Here is an 18,344-nt window from a genome sequence, read left to right on the forward strand (position 1 = left end):
TGTGCAGAACTGTATTAAGCACCTGGTAGAGTGCAACAAACACATTTGCTGCCCACAATAGCCTACATAAACCATGTGTTTCAGAAATTCAGGATTTTCAACATCCTAGCAATCTCCTGAAAAGATTATCCAACCTTGGCTTGACTGACACAGTCCTCTCATGGTTCTCCTCCTATCTATCTGGCCGCTTATTCTCAGTGTCTTTTGTGGGCTCCTTCTCTGCCTCCTACCCCTCTGACTGTAGGAGTCCCTCGAGTTTCAGCTCTGGGTCTCCTTCTTATCTCCAACTACATTCACTCCCTTGGAGAAATGATTCTCCTCCATGACTTCGACTACCACCTCTACGTGGATGACGACCAAATCGATATTTCTAGCCCTGATCTCTCTCACTCTCTAGACTCACATTTCTCCTGCCCTCAAGTTAACCCTACTTGGATGTCCCACCAACAGCTCAAACTTAACATGTCCAAAACAAATATCCTTATCTTCCCACCGAAGCCCTGCCCCCCAACCCCCACCAATTTTCCTGTCAATAAAGACAGCACCACCATCCTTCCTGTCTCAGAAACCCAGACCCTTAGCATTGTCCTTGACTCATATAATTCAACCCACATATTCAATCTGTCACTAAATCCTGTCAGTTCAGTCTACACAACATTGTTAAAATCTACCCTTTCCTCTCCATCCAAACTGTTACCAGATTAATCAAAATAATTAATCCAAAAATAGTAAGCTGGTAGTGGGCAGGGAACATGTCTACCAAATCTGTTGTAGCCTAACCTCCTGAGAGCTTAGTAATCAATCAATAAATGATTGAGTGCTTACTATGTGGCAAACACTGTACAGTACTTAATGCCTGTGTACACAGCACTGTACTAACAGCTTGGAAGAGTGAAATAGAAATGGAAGATATGATCAAGGAGCAGCATAGCCAACTGGAAAGACTGCGAACCTGGGAGCCAGAGAAACCTGGATCTAATCTTGACTCTGCCAGTTGCCTACTGTGTGACCTACGGAAAGTCTCTTAATTTCTCTGTGCCTCATTTATCTCATCTGAGAAATGGGGATTCAATATCAAATCTCCCTCCTGTTTAGACTGTTAGCCTGTGTGGGACAGGGATTGTAGAATTACACTGTTTACTTGTATCGACCTCAGGGCGTAGAACAGTACTTCAAGCACAGTAAGCACTTAAATACTACAATAATGAGAAGTGATCATTGTTCTTAAGGAGCTTACATTCTAAGGAGAAAGTAACACTAAAAGAAATTACAGATAGGAAGAAGGAAAAGGGTTACTGCTTCGTAATAATAATTAATAATTGTGGTATATGTTAAGTATTTACCATGTGCCAAGCACTGTTCTAAGAGCTGAGATAGATACAAGTTAATCAGGTTGGACACAGTCTCTGTCCCATATGGGGTTCATGCTCTTAATCTCCATTTTACAGATAAGGTACCTGAGGCCCAGAGAAATAATGTGACTTATCCAAGGTCACACAGCAGACATGTGGAGGAGCCATTATCAGAACCCAGGTTCTTCCGAATCCTAAGCCTGTTTTCGGTCCACTAAGCCACACTATTTCAAGTAATAGGGTATGTATGCTGCTTCAGTAATAGGGCATGTAATATGTACGACATAAAATAATAGAGGAGGCAGTGTTTAAGTAGGACAGAAGAGTGAAATGGTAAGTGGGAAATAAACTGAGGAAATTAAAAATTAATCAGGAAAGGCCTCTTGCAGAAGATGTGATTTTATGAGAGCTTTGAAAATAGGGAAAGCTGTGGTCTATTGAATTTGAAGGGGGAAAGGCAGGGGGAAGAGGTCAAGCATGAGGTCAGTGTGGCAGGAGAGTTGGGACTAAGGCAGTGTATTTCTATTATTTCAATTTGAAAATTATTAAAGTATTTTCTGTTCTCAAGGAAATACTACCTTGGTATGCTAAGTGGAAGAGAAACAATGTATGTAAGAGTCATTAATCTCAATTACCTTTAGTTTCCACCAGAAAGTTGTTCAAATGACCTTAGCTATGCAAATTAGACCTAACTGCTTCCAGAAAAGGATCCAAGTTCAATTACCTGATATCTTGGAGTTCAGCCAGTATATTTAGTCCCAAATATTTCAACCCTTCAGGAACTCATTTAAAATCCCTTTCAGCAAAATCCCCCTTAGAGCAACCAATAGGTACACTGGAAGTGACATAATTTACCATGTGCAGTATTTTGCCTTGTCAACATATCTTAATCACAGTTTCTTTTTAAGTTAAATTGGACCAATTAGAGTTTCTGGATAAAGTGGCAACACAGCTTACCTCTGAATTAGAACAGCCACCAGTGATGAGGGAATATTTCCCGAAGTCATAAGGCTAAAACTTGACCTGAATCAACATTAATATATAAGGAGATCCACGTAGTTTGGTTAGCTTTTGTTACTTCCAACTACAGGGAATGCTTCTTGCATTCAAGGAAATGATTGAAAAGATCAATCTGAATGACCAAGAATGACAAAGTCTAGAATCTCAGCACCATCAAAAACTGAGGAAAATAACTAGAAAAAGAATGAAATCACAAATCCCCAGTGTCCATCCTTATGTCCCTGGCCAATTCTACCACAGGAACTGGTTAAACAGAGCAAGAAAATTCTCACCACATGTAATCTTCTATCAAGATGACAGATAGTGAAATATAGCAAGGGGAGGAGAAAGCAGGCAGCAAAGAGAAAAGTTTGGCCTTTGGGTAAATACTTGTTTCAATTTAGCTCTGCCCCAGAGGTGGGTGTGGCTTTCAATTTGAGGCAGAGAAAGGCCAACTCAGATAACCAGTCTCACGGCTCCCTGGTTAACAAAGATTTTTCCTTTACTTCCAATCCATTCCCTTGCAAAACTTGATTAAGGGGATTGGAAGCACACCACTCATACCCAAAAGACAGGCTGAGTACACAAGCCATCTAAGGTAGTGATACAAATAAAGTCATATTAGAAAATATTAATGGGATCGGGGCTGTTTAGCCTAGGGAGGAGAAGGCTGGATTGTGCTGGATTGTAAGCCCTTCGAGAATAGTGATATCTTCTGACTATTCTACTCCTCCAAGCAAATAGTACATACTCTTAACAGAGCAGGTTTTTTTTATAAAGTATTTGTTAAGCACTTACTATGTGCAGAGCACTGTTCTAAGCGCTGGGGTAGATACAGGGTCATCAGGTTGTCCCACGTAGGACTCACAGTCTTCATCCCCCATTTTACAGATGAGGTAACTGAGGCACAGAGAAGTGAAATGACTTGCCCACAGTCACACAGCTGACAAGTGGCAGAGTTGGGATACGAACCCACGACCTCTGACTCCCAAGCCCGGGCTCTTTCCACTGAGCCAAGCTGCTTCTCTTAAGCAGATGTTCAAGAAATACTGTTGACTAACTTTCTCTAATGATTCTAAGGGTTTTCTATGGAGAAGACACTGATTGCTTCTTCTCAAAATTTACTGAGGGCCAAATAAAACTCCTTGAATGTAGGCACTGTGTCTTTTGTTGTTGTTTTTCTGTGCATTCTCCAAGTGCCTATGAGCCCAGGGAAGGCTCTTAATGAATACTGCCCAAACTGATACGGATACGGAAGTAGTGTTACATCACAGCAGGTGGGATTTTTTGTTAGACCTCACGAATAACTTTGTGAGCCTGTTGTGTAACACGGGCAAATCACTTAAACTTACCTGCGCCTCCATTTCCTCATCTGTAAAATGGAAATTTAATACTTGTTCTCCTTCCTATTTCCTATTCCAGAATTAATTTATAGCCTCATTTGGAATTTGGATTATTTCCTCATCTGTAAAATGGAAATTTAATACTTGTTCTCCTTCCTATTTATTCTCCTTCCTATTGATTCATCTGATTCTCTTATATCTACCTTGCCATTTAGTACAGGGCTAGGCACATAGTAAGTGCTTAATAAATACCGTGATATTAATATCTCTAGATGTAAGCTATTTGTGGGCAGGGAACATGTCTACCAACTGTTTTACTGGACTGTCCCAAGCGCTTAGTACAATGCTCAGCACCCAGTTAACGTTCACGAAATATGATTAACTACTTTTGATGATCAGGATAGTAAAACTGCTGGAATCAGCTCTGGAGAGGGCATGTGGAGTCCACCTATTTGGTAGCTTTGGAAGTGACTGGCTCACCACCTCTTCTGAAAGTTAACTATTCACTGCCTGGAGATAAGTGGCTATACCAGAGCATCTCCAAGAATTCCTTGAAGCTCCATGACTTGGCAAGTCTAAACAAAGATTAAACAGGAAGCATGATCCAAATGTCGTGGAAACTCCAGGCATTGAAATTCAGGAGATGGTGATGGTGCCTAAGGATAGAGTAGTGAGCGAAGCAAGTTAGGCTAAGCAATGAACTGAGACTAAGGAATCTTGGCCCAATTTCATAAGCCAGAGAAAAGCAATTGGCAGTAAAAGACTGAAAAGCAACTCATGCATGTGCCCATATGCTCAGCGTCCATAACAAATCAGGCCATGTTTAAAGGAAATCAGATTGCAGACCTCAAATACATTTGATCGCTTCTGCTTCTACTACCTATTGCCGTTTTGTTTTGTTTTTTATAGTTTTCATGAACATATGGTTTTGGGAACAGATTGTATGCCTAAACTTGCCTGTATAGATCTTCATAAGCAGAAAATTAGGCACATAATTGGAGTGGCAAAACTGGGTAATGTAACAATTTAATGGAACCAAAATAAATTTGGTGGGCTATGTTTGAAGATCCTTTAAAAAAACTATTGGAAAACTGTTTAGAACAACTTTATACTTGTAAATTGCCTTGGAATGATTTAATAGCATTAGTTTCTCTATAATTCATTAGAACAAAATCAGTATGATTCTAAAATCTGGATTCCAGATATCCAGAAATGTGGTTAATCTCTTTAAAGTTTCCCCAAACAGTTATTAGATTATCGACTATTCTGAGTTTGGGGGACCCAGATGATTTGTGCTATTACAGAGTTGCATAAACTCAGCTTTGGGGATCTAGTCTGGCTTTAATCCTGGCCCTTTTGGAAATGAGGGTTTTTTTTTCTGAACTTTGAATTCATTATTTCATTTATTCAAAATACCATCACATAAAGCAACTGCATCTTACAAAGATAGAAAATGTCCACATATTCTAATCTGGGAGGGGGAGTCCAAGTACATTGCTATCTGAATATCTCCACCCCAGAAAATAATCCCTAACCTAATAGACATACTGTACAAGATCTGGGTAGATGGAGATAATGTACAGCTCAAAATAACTAGGAAATATATATCTATACATACACACACACAAACACACAATAGACTGTAAGCACCTTAAGAGTAGGCATCATGTCTCCTAATTCGATTGCATCTGCCCAAACATAATAATAATAATAATAATAATTCTGGTATTTGTTAAGCACTCACTGTGTGCCAGGCACTGTACTAAATGCTGGGGTGGATATAAGCAAATCGGGTTGCAGGCAGTCTCTGTCCCACATGGGGCTCACAGCCATATTCCCCATTTTACAGATGAGGAAACTGAGGCCCAGAAAAGTGAAGTGGTTTATCCAAAATCACCCAGCAGACAAGTGGCAGAGGCAGGCCACAACGTTCTGACGCCCAGGCCTGGGTTCTATCCGTTCTATCCCCTACACCCTGCTGCTTCCCAGGGTATAGTGCTCGGCATACAGGCACTCCATAAATTTTGATCGGCTTGCTCAAAATCAGGGCCAATAAATACCATATTGAGCTGTGTACTTGCACTAAGCATTCATAAGACTGTTAGACAGATAGAAGAGAGGGTACAAGGAGGAGATGCCTTCTGCCACTTTGAGAGAGTTGTATTTAGAGTCCCAGGATGCTGTGGGATATAATTGAATATAATTCAGCTTGCATGTGGCATTTCAGGCACTTAATATGACCAAGAGCTCCTAAGCATCAGAACATTTGTATATATTTTCTAATCACCAAGGAAGCAGGAAAGTGAATTTACTACACAAGGACATCACTGGCAGGCTCCCAAATATGATGGCAGCATTTTATTAGACTTCATTCCAAATGAATGGTCTACAGAGTTGAGGTGCTGACCAACCTTCTCTATGACTAAGACGTGGACTCTCCAACAGACAATACATCTAAACCCTTGTACATCAGCCTCACTAACAGGACATGCTCACATCAATCGTATTTATTGAATGCTCACCATGTGCAGAGTACTGTATTAAGCACTAGGGAGAGTGCAATATAACGACATATTCCCACAGTGAGCTTACAGTCATTAATGCAGAATAACACCTGAGTAAATCCCATCTGTCTTGGCTGTTGATGTACTTCTAGCCCCATTCCAAGTTTTGCCCAGATTTGATTTATAGCCTCATTAAATTAACCATTGCAAGTGAGAAAAGAAAACATGAAGAACCCTGTTACCAGGTTAATGCTTCAGCTGGAAAAAATGAAGAGGAAAAACTGGGACAGGCATGGACACTGAACCCCTGTAGGACCGGCTAGGTTTTCTTAACCTTGAATTTGGAATTTTTCTCAGCAACTTTCAGTGTCTCCAGAAGGTAAATGTGGAGATTGCACAAAATGATGCAATGCATCTTTAAGGTCTTCGGTCCATATTTCCTTCTTGATGTGTCACATTTTATTGGTTTGGTGGCAAAATACTATTTTTGAGATTAAAAAAACAATTCCTTGAGGATAGTCTGGTGTTAAATGGACAGAAAACAAAATGGTCTTTTCACAGACACAGCCCAAAGGCAAAGTACCCAATTTTTACTTTGAGAAATATGGCTCTCAGCAGGGATTATTTTCTAACTCTGCTGCTGGGACACTGGGATTTTTTTTTTATGAAGTGGTCACTTGAATTTATCAATACTTTATAAAAATGCATTTAAGAGACCATATTTCTACCATGTGAACTCAGTCTGGCTAGATTTGTGCTTGCTGTGGGACTTCCTTCAGAAGACCTGGGTTCTGTTCTTTGTTTTGCCATTTGCTTGCCGTTTGACCTTGGGCAAGTATATTGACTTGTCTTTGCCTAAATTTCCTCACCTGTAAAGTGAGGATAAATACTTGTTTCCCTTCCCCTTTAGACTAAATGCTCTGTGTGGGATAGAGCTGTGACTGTAGGGACCATCTCCTCAAGGCTGTCAGCTCATTGTGTGTCTTCTTTGTTGTTGCATTGTAGTTTACAAAGCACTTAATATAATGCTCTGCACACAGTAAGCGTTTAATGAATACAACTGAATGAATCTATCTTTTCGACTGCAGAGAGCAGGGTTGAAAAGTCATCTGCTGGGAGCATCTGATTGTCAGCTTGGTCCCTCCTCTGGGGTACAATACATGGGTATCAACTCGCTTGTATGGTACTCGACCAAGTTCTTAGTACAGTGCTCTGCATACAGTAAGTAACTTCTCTGTGCCTCAGTTTCTTCATCTGTAAAATGGAGATTAAACCCTACTCCCTTCTACCTAGACTGTGAGCCCCATATGGGACAGGCATTGTGTCCTACTTGAATTTAACCCAGCAATCAGTACAGTGCCTGGCAGAAAGTAAGTGTTTAACCATTACCATAAAAATCCAAGTATATTATTTAAGAATACAATAATAAAAGTAACTTGATAATTTGTTTTACAAATGGGAAGAATTTTCAATGAATTTCTTCAAACTTCCTTCTAGGAAAAAAACAGATCAGCTTTACTTTTCAGGCTGCTACTGCACCATATTTATAATCTGACATTTCTAGTTACACTACTAACGTTGTAGTCTTCTATGTCAGAAAAGTAATGAAATAGGACTGAAAATAACCAGGCACAGCAGCAAAGTGCTCAGCCACAAAATCTAAAAGCAAATGTGCTTTGAAGGAATCCATCAGATGAAATTCCTGCTTATCTTTATTACACTTGTTTTGGGAAACGTTTTGAAAATAGTAAAAAAATCTTACTAGTTTCGGGTTCATGAACCAAATGATCTCAATTTATCATTTCTTTATCAAGAAAAGCTCAGCTCAGGTTCAGTGTTTGATTTTCACTATAGTTCTGCCTTTTTACTTAATTTTCCAGGGAGGTCGACTGATGTGTTGACGGATGTTTAGAAAAGCAAGGAAGCATTTTCCTATGTCTCAGGTGTAAAAAAAGAACAAACTGATACAGTGGTTGCTAAATCTGTAACTTCTCCCTTTCATCGGTACAAGAAACAAACATTTCAACAGTTATACCAGATCCATATGAACTGTGTGTGTGTGTGTGTATTCCTACAGAGGTCATCAGAAATCAGCGCCCTTTAACATGGACCTATTTCTCCACTAATCTCAATCAACCACGATGATACATTACCCAAAATAAGACTGAAGGCATATCTGAATAAGATTAATGTATAGTGACAATTTGAAAACTATAGGGAGACTATGGGGATGGAGAAGGTTAATTGGAAATGTTGAAATTAATGTTCATTAATTTAATCAAATTGAAGTGCCTTTCAGCTTTAGAAGGAAACCCCTGGGAACCCTCAGGATCCTAGATTATGAGTTCAGGGATCTCATTACTTGTTCCCACATAACAGATCTTTGCTCATATTGGAAGATGCATTGTATATATTAGTGTGAAGATGAGGGGGCCTTATAGCAGGAGAAGTCAAACAGAGTAGCATGGAAATTACTTCAATCTATCGTAATTACCCCTTCTTCAATTGGATAATACAGATGGCATTTTCCTTCCTCTTGCTCTCTATCCATTTTCCCTCCTCTCTTCCTGTATTTACTGTCATCTATTTTTCCCTCTCCGCCCCAAGGCTTGAACCTTTCTCCCTACATCCTTGGCATTCATTTCATTCTGTCCGTTATTCTTCCTATCTACCTCCCTATCCCTCACTTCTCTTCTCCACCTCTATCTTCGTCAATTCATCACACAGTTTTTCTTCTCTTCTCCCTTTTGCCCATGTGGGGTGGAGAGAGAGGGTGACTATTTTTTCCCCCTTTTAGCCCCTCTCTGGGTCTAAAAGAAAGGGGACCCAAGAATTCCCTCTAGACTGTAAGTTCACTGAGGGCAGGAAATGTGCTTACTCTTATACTGTATTCTCCCAAGTGCTTACTACAGTGCTCTGTATGCAGTAAATGTTCAACGATTGACTGACTGAATTCCCTCTGTGAGAGCTGCCCTTTGGAGAGCGAGGCTGAACATGTGGAACCCTTTGAGAGTATGCAAGGAGCACTAGACCTGCCCTTCCAGGATCTGAAAAGAGATCTGATAGAGGATGGGAAGCAGTAATGCCTCATGGAAAGATCCTGGGGCCTGGGAGTCAGAGGAAATGTGTTCTAATCTCAGGCTCTGCCACCTGTCTGCTGGGTGACTTTGGGCAAGCCACTTAAATTTGTTGTGTCTCAGTTTCCTCATCTGTAAAATTGGGATTAAATCCTACTCCCTCCTACTTCGACTGTGAGCCTCATGTGGAACAGGAACTCTGTCCAATTTTATTTTCCATTGCTTAATTCAATGCCTAGCACATAGAAAGCACTTAAATACCATTAAAAACATATATCTCCTCCCTTCCCCAGCACCCACAGACTAGAGCTGCATTAGTCTAGCTGCTTTCAAAGACCAAATGGAGAGCTGGAGCTCCATTCCAAACCAGATGGATGCCCCCTCCCTTTACCTCTCTTAGCTGGTCTGAAATAGGGCCCAGGTTTCCCCTCTGCAGATCAGAACTCTTTTTAATACCTCCTCTCTTTCCTTCCCTACTATAAACTGAAACAGCTGGTAAGTCAGGGGACTCCTGCACCTCACCTCTGAACCTGGCATTTATTCAGGAGTGTTCCTTTAACCTTGGACTTCCAGAAAGCTATCTTTCAGGAATAGTACGAAAGAGGCCGAGTAATTTGTTTTCATGCTTCCAGGGCATAAGTAATTCAGTCAGCATATAGGAAGCAGACAGGCAGCCTCTTAGAGGGCAGATTATTTTTGTAGTGTAGGAAGATGTAAATAACAATCTTTTTATGGTATTAAGTGTTTATGATGTGTCCAAATACTGTTTTAAGTGCTGTGGTAGATACATGTTAATTAGGTTGGTCACAGTCCCTGTCCCACAAGGGGATCAAAGTCTAAGTAGGAAGGATAACAAGAGAAATGAAGGACAGAGAAGTTAAGTGACTTTCCCAGGGTCACAGTGCAAGCAACTGACAGAGTAAGGATGAGTTCCCAGGTCCTCTGACTTCCAGGTCTGTGCTTTCTACTAGGCCACGCTGCTTCTCATCATACTTAGTGCTGGGGTAGATATTAGATAATCATGTTTCTGTCCCTCATGGGCTCCAAGTCTAAGACGGAAAGAGAAAAAATATTTAAGCCCCATTTCACTGATGAACAGACAAGTTTAAATGTCTTGCCCAAGGTTACAAAGCAGACCAGTAACTGACAGCTGGTATTAGAGCCCAGGTCCCATGACTCGCAGGTCCATACTCTTTCCACTAGGCTTTGTTGTGTGGTAAAAGGAAGGGGGAGTATATGCAAGTCGGCAGGACAGAATCACTGAATTATACTACTAATTCTCATAATAATAATCACGATATTTAGTATTCTTTATTCGGTCTGGATCCCCTTAAGGGCTTAACATTCAGACCATTCTTAATCCCTCAACAATTACATACATACCCATACACTCTCCCATTTCCTCTACCAATAATTTATTTTAGTGTCTGCCTCCCCGATTAGACTGTAGGCTCTATGTAAGCAGGGATTATATTTAGCAAATCTATTATATTGTACTCTCTCAAGCACTTAGTACAATGTCTGATCTATCTTGTACCCAGAGCTTGGCATACAGTAAATTACCACTTATTACTACTGTTATTATTATGATGATGATTACTGTTGAGGAAGTGTTAGGATAAGAACTGGGGTTAGGAATAGCAGCTGATTGATTCTATTGCTGCATGGACTGTTAGCATATTAGCAACTATAAATTGGATAGCTTGTTTGTGAATTATTGTCTTTTTTGTATTGGATTTTTAATGATTTATTCTATGGCTTGCTTAACATCCTAAACTAAGTTGTTTCTTTTCCCCTCATGAGTCACCGAAATTTGATCTTCCAGTTAGCTGTCATCATAAATCCATTTTGTAAAGCACAACTCCAGTTCAACATTGTTTTTCTTGCCCTCTAATTTTTACTTAAAATTTTACAATAAAAAGTTGGATGCTGAAATGAAAATATTCCTCTCCTACTGATATTATTCATAAATAATTTTGACCCCTTTCACCCATTGGATTGTGATCTCCTGTAAGGTAGTCAATGTATATATTATATTTCTGTTTACACTCTTGCACAAGCTCACTAAATATCACTGATGGATGGATTGCTATGAATACACACTGGAAGAAAGCTCCTGGTGAAATTCTTCTTATTCATTTTTAAAATATTCATATTTCAAAATGCACTTGAATCTATGCATTGAGTAAAGTTTAGCTCGAACTTCTCACAGAGAAGACCAACAGTGTCCTATGAATTTTAAAGTAAGCTATGAAATAAGATTATAAAGTCCTGTCAGGTACCTTGAAACTGCAACTAACATATAGCCTTCACCGTGGGTTTTCCCATCGTCTTGGAAGTAACCATCAACAGGGAAAGAGAAAGATCATCACACTAACGGGCTAAGCTAAAGATGATGGATGCTACTGTTAATGTTTTATTTTCCTTTCCTACTCATCTTCCCATTTGGTCCTATCCATTCTTTCCTCCCTGCTGCAACGCCATAGCAACAGTGAGAGGAGATGGTACCAGACTTTCCCCTGTGAACAGACATTTAGCCCTGCATCCCCAGACTACCTACACAATCAAGCTTGCCTGGAGCCATATTTCCAAGGTGTGGCTTTGATATCACGGAACAAAACAAGATGGAGTTGGAAGCACCGGAAAAAGCACGCTGGGCTCCCACAGCATGATATGAGCATAATTGATCCACCTCAGCACCCCAAATGGAAGTATAATGAGCATACATATGATTTCTGGTTACATATATACCCTGCATGCCTTCTTAGCCTGACCATACGACTTTTTCTGGGAAAAATGAGAATGTACCATGAAAGTGTCGGGGAGAAGTGGAAACAGCGATTGTCGGATGTATTCAAAGCTACAACCGGAAACTTTCTTTTACAGGATAGTCTTGTGTTATTTTATTAATAAGGCACATTTCTGTTGATTGCCCACACTGCTATATGCCTAATTGGAATTCAATCCGATTACCTGGTACTTACCCTAGTGCTGTGGCACTTAAGAAGCACTTAATAAACACCAACATTATTATTCTGAAAGCTTATGGAAAATAAAACACTGATCAGAATTCAGCACATAGAAAAAATGAGGGGGTATAGGAGATGTGGACACTTGAAAATATGTTGAAAAATAATGGAAACGGAGTAAAAAAAAATCTCTTATTGTTATGCAGGTGATACAGTGCTTTGTAAAAGTTAGGTGTGCAAATAGAGCACGATATTAACTGTTTGTGCAGACCTAGTCAAATCCATTTTCTCTGTGGAAATAATGGAAACACTCCCTAAGGTAGAGTCCTAAAAAATCATTAAGGAATATAGGCTCTTTTTGCAAAAGTGTGAAACAGGCAGTGATCATCAGGAAACCCCATATTTCTCCTTCAGTGACCATTTGCTAGATATTTGGGGACAACAAAGTGGGCAAGTGCCTGTGGTTTTAAAGGGAAGAAATGATTCAGCACCGAGTTCATTGTCAGAGATCAACTCTCTCATACAATTGGACTGTGCCCCATCAACTGAACAAAACCTAGTCCAATCCTTTTCACATCTTTCTTCTGCCTTCACCCTCTCTGGATGGACAATTAAGCAAGGAACTTGCTTTCTGTCTTCCCACTTAGGACAGGGAGATCTGTCGTATATGAAATCCTATCACCAAAGAACTACCACCTCAGAAGAAGTAAATTTACTGAACACTCACACCATGTAGAGCACGACACTGAGCACTTGGGAGACTACAACAGAATTAGGGATATGATCCCCGACCTCAAGGAACTCACACTATCAATGAGGATTCACTTTACAATACTGGAGGAGCATTCTGCCTAATAGGAACAGAAATAATTTGTTTTATCTCTATTCACCTATCATCTATTCATTTTCACTTTTAATCAATAGTATTTGAGTGCCTGCAGTACGCAGAGTCCTGTTCCAAACATTACTGGGGAAAGGCTCTCAAACCTTGTGTCAAAGTAGGTGGTCTAGTCAGACAAACTGATTACTCTGGTTTGGCAATAGAGATTTTCAGTCTTAAATCCCCATGCTCTCTGACTCCCTGCCTCTGAGCTATTGGAAGGAAACTAAACAGGAATTTAATTTGCAAGATAACTGATACCCTCCTGCTGAAACAGCATTCTTCAGCTCCATGCACAGGGAAACCTAGCAAAAGTACACCACAAATCTACAGTGGGAAATATGTGGGGATAAACAGATTACAATATATCCCTTATAATGGAGGTCTGCTGGCATCTATCAGGGGTATGTAATTCCAGTCTTGGAGACATATAGTATGAGGCAGATCGTAAAGTAGTCCTCTTTCCATTTTTCCTTGTCTGTTACTTTATTTGGCAAGTCACTATATCAGGAATTTAGCTTCCCCTAAAACATATTCCTCTATTGTATGATTTATTTTACATTATGCAGGTTGAGTGCCAAGAATGAATACGAGTTCATTTCCCATTGTCAATGATTCTGGGTTCCATTACCTTAGTTTTCCAAAGGCCCGTAGAAGAATGGGTAAGAAATTTCATCCTCCCTGTACTCCCGCTCACTTTTTCGTCACTGTTGATGGCATCACCTCCTTCCTGTCTCACAAGCCCATAACCTCGGCATTATCCTTGACTCTTCTCTCTCGTTCCACCCACATATTCAAGCCATCACTAAATCGTGTCAGTTCTACCTTGATGCTATGGCCAAAATCCACCCCTTCCTCTCTATCCAAACTGCTCCCACAGTAATGCAAGCAATTATTCTATCCCGCCTTGATTACAGTATCAGCTTCCTTGCGGATCTCCCTGCCTCCTGTCTCTCTCCATTCCGGTCCATACTCCATTCTGTTGTCCGAATCATTTTCCTTCAAAAACGTTCAATTCATGTTTCCCCACTTCTCAAGAAACTCCAGTGGTTGCCCATCCAACTCCGCAAACAAACAGAAATCCTCACCATTGGCTTTAAAGCACTCAATCACTTTGGCCCCTCACCTTACCACGCTACTCTCCTACTACAACCCCAGCCCACATACTTCATTCCTCTAATGCTAACCTTCTCACTATACCTCGATCTCGTCTATCTTGCCACTGACCTCTTACCCACATACTAACTCTGGCATGGGATGCTCTCCCCCACTTCAAAGACTTATTGAAGGCACATCTCCTTCAAGAAGCCTTCCCTGACTAAGCCCTCCTATCCTCTTCTCCCACTCCCTTCTGTGCTGCTCTTACTTGCTCCTTCATTCATCCGCTCTCCAATCCTCACAGCACATATGTATATATCTATATCTGTAATTCATCTATTTATTTATATTAATGTCTGTGACACCTTCTAGACTGTGAGCTCAATGTGGGCAGGTATGTGTCTTTTTGTTGTTATATTGTACCCTCCCAAATGCTTAGTAAAGTCCTTTGCGCACAGAAAGTGCTCAATAAATACAATTGATTGAATCAATCAATTAATAACTGTCTCATTAGAGAATAAGTTCTTTGTGGATTTAAAATGTGTGCTTCTTTTGTGCTTTCCCAAGCACTTAGTACAGCACACTGTACTCTGAGTGCTTAAATTAGACTATTATCATTATTATTGCTCTTGTTTTAGAAAGCTTGATTCCTTAGTCATTTTATTCATTTTCTCCCTCCCAAAGTTTTTCAGAAAACATGGGGGCATGAGGAAGCTCTTACAACTTACTAAAGCCCCAGTACTGTAAAACTAGTATTAATGACGGCATTTGTTAAGTGCTTAGCATGTGCAAAGCACTGTTCTAAGCCCTGGGGTAGTACAAGGTAATTAGGGTGTCCCACATAGGGCTCACAGACTTCACCCCCATTTTACAGATGAGGGAACTGAGGCTCAGAGAAGTTAAGTGACTTGCCCAAAGTCACACAGCTGACAAGTGGCAGAAATGGGATTAGAACCCATGAACTCTGACTCCCAACTCCAGGCACTTTCCACGCTGCTTCTCCATAGATAGTGCTATCTGTCATGAATGCTTATGACATTTCCACATTTAAAAAAAGAGGGGCTAATGACTAAGAAGAAGATAAAGGTCAAGAAAGACTCATCTTTGGAGTGAATTTTATAAGATTTCACCAGAAAATATTTTAGATTTCTCTCAGCCAGACCTTAATATTGCTCTAAGTAAAATAATAAATCACAGGGTTCTCAAAGCATCAGTCAAATGGCTCATTTCCATGCATAAGTGCATTTTAAAGGCACGGATATATTTTAGAGATTAAGGTGATTTTCTCTCCAAAGTGTTTTGAATCAAATAATTAATAGCATATAAAGTGAAAAAAAGTACAACTTAGAGGCAGTTTAAAAACCCTCAACTGAATGTCAGACCACAACAATCCCTCTTGCCTCAGGTTGAGTCTGGTACCTTTTTCATTTACAACCTAAAGAAATGGGATGTTTATCCCTAGGTGAGAAGATTGTTTAATTTTGTTACTTCATATGGATGAGGTAGTATTGGGCAGTGAGGAGAAGGAACTGACCATTGGGGCCAAGGTGCTCTTAGCTTTCTCTTGGCTACAGGAAAATTGTGTTGTTCTACCAAATTGAATCTGAATGGGGTCAGATTTAGCATCTACAAAAGCCTACATAGAGGAACCCTAAAAAACGGAAAAGTTAAATTAGAACGATGCACCCTCTTCCCCATTAATTGGGTGTGAAGGAGTTATCTTATTATCAGCTGCCAGATGCCAACGGGCTATGAGTAACTCAAAGTAAGACGGCCAACTAGCAAGAGCTCGAGCAGAGTTGTAGACATTCTGAACTCGAGCTTGAGTCCTTTTCCATCCTAATCAGGCAAGGAACATGAAGGTAACATGTAGAGAAAAATTCCTAAGTGTTGAGCGGTGGCTAAAATTCTGACAGTTTTCACCAATATTAACAGGAGTCTGTTGAAGGGAAGCCAATATCTCCCCACCCAAGCTATAGTGGAGCTGGTAGCATGAAATGGGCTGGAGGGGGCCCTATGTAGGCACTGGAGAGCTACATCCTGGTAAGGTAGTTCTGGATTTTGTGCCCAGAATTAGATTTCAGGCTGAGGCGGTGGGGTGGGTCCAGGAAACCAACCAGCACCCTGGAATTTCCTCCTAGTGTGGGGAGTTTTTTTTACAGTACGTGTTAAGCGCTTACTACGCTCCAAGCACTGTTCTAAATGCTGAGGTAGATGCAAGGTAATCTATTCGGACACAGTCCCTGTCCCACATGGGGCTCACAGTCTTAATCTCCACTTTACAGATGAAGTAACTGAGGCCCAGAGAAGTGAAGTGGCTTGTCCAAGCTCAGTAGGCGAGTAGCAGAGCTGGATTAGAACACAAGTTCTTATGTGCAGTAATCAATCAATTAGCAAAGTTTAATGAGCATCAACTGTATGTAAAACATTGTAGTTTTACAAAACATTGCTTGGGAGAGAATAATATCTATAAGACATGATCTCTGAGCTAAAGGAGTTTACAGTACGGATTAAAACCCAGGTCCTTCTGACTCCCTAGCCTGTGCTCTATCCACTAAACTACACCGCTTCTCTACACCATCAGTTGACATCATTTTGACACCATAAATGCCCTCCCTTTCTTTCTGCTATAAAATCCTGCATTCTGAGGACAGGGAATTGGAACATCTGTTATTAGCAATCAAAAGGCAAGCACCATCGCCTTCCCCGATCCACCCTGAGAAGCTGAAGGGTGCAGCATTACAGATGGCACAGGCCATCTGGGCAGGGGATATTTATGCAAGATGTTTACACATGTTTGGACTTTGTTCCTCAGAATGTGAGATCCTTTTTAGTTGAGTTTCAAATTGAAGAGGAAACTAGGGAGGTGATAATCTCTTGATCCTTATGTCTCTACAGCATATTTGAAAAGGCCCAATTACTTCTTTACAGGAAAAAATCTGTCCCTGTCTAGGAAACTTCTGATGACACAATGACATATCTCAGTTCACAACAAAGCCCTGTGTGAAGATCATGGAAATACTGGTAGGAATCCTTGAGAATTCAGCCCTCTCCAACTCAGACACTTCTGAATTTAAATAACTATGTGCAATAATCAATTTTAAAAAAAATTGGTGAGCACCATCTGTTTGTAAAACATTGTAATGAATATTAGGGGAAAGAATGACATGGCTCAGTGGATTGAGCACCCGACTTGGAGTCAGAAGGACAAGGGTTCTAATCACAGTTCTGCCACATGTCTGCGTGAAAACTTGGGCAAGTAACTTAACTTCTCTGGGCCTCATTTACCTCATCTGTAAAATGGAGATTAAGAGTGTGAGCCCAATATGGGACAGGGACTGTATCCAACTTAATTAACTAGGATCTACCCCAGAGTTTAGAACAGGTGCTTGGTACATAGTATGCGATTAATAAGTACCATAATTATTATTATTATGATCTCTGACCTGAAGGACCTTACAGTCTAAAAGGGAGATACACTCAAAATGATTTACAGGGAGGAGGGAACAGAAAGGTAAAGTGAATAAATACATGCATTAATCAAAAACTTAAAATAATATTTACAAAAATTCTTTGGTGGCTATGGAAACAGAAGCATTGATGAAACAGTTGGAAAGTTATGACCTGGGGAGAAGAAAAATGAATTGAGGAATGCCTTCTGTAGGCGGTGGGACTTTAGAATGGCTTTGAAGACAGCACAGCTAGGCCCAGGGGATTTGAAGGGGATGGTAGAGTTCTAGGCAGGAGGAAGGGCATGAACATAGGGATGGGGGTAGGGTTGTTGAAAATGACGCACACTGAGGTTAGTTTAAACGGAATAATAATTATGGTGTTTATTAAGTGCTTACTTTGTGCCAGGCACTGTACTAAGCACTGAGGTGGACCCAGCAAATCAAGTTGGACATGCTCCCTGTCCCATGTGGGGCAATTCCCATTTTACACATGAGGTAACTGAGGCACAGAGAAGTGAAGTGACTTGCCCATGGTCACACAGCAGACAAGTGGCAGATTCTGGATTAGAACCCATGACCTTCTGACTCCACCCCATCCTCCAACAGGCCTGGAAGTTGGAAAAGAGAGTTGATAAGCAATAGACTGTAAACTCGGCCCCTTCATTAAGTT

The sequence above is a fragment of the Ornithorhynchus anatinus genome, chromosome 20 (assembly GCF_004115215.2).
Source record: "Ornithorhynchus anatinus isolate Pmale09 chromosome 20, mOrnAna1.pri.v4, whole genome shotgun sequence".
In the NCBI taxonomy this organism is placed as follows: domain Eukaryota; kingdom Metazoa; phylum Chordata; class Mammalia; order Monotremata; family Ornithorhynchidae; genus Ornithorhynchus; species Ornithorhynchus anatinus.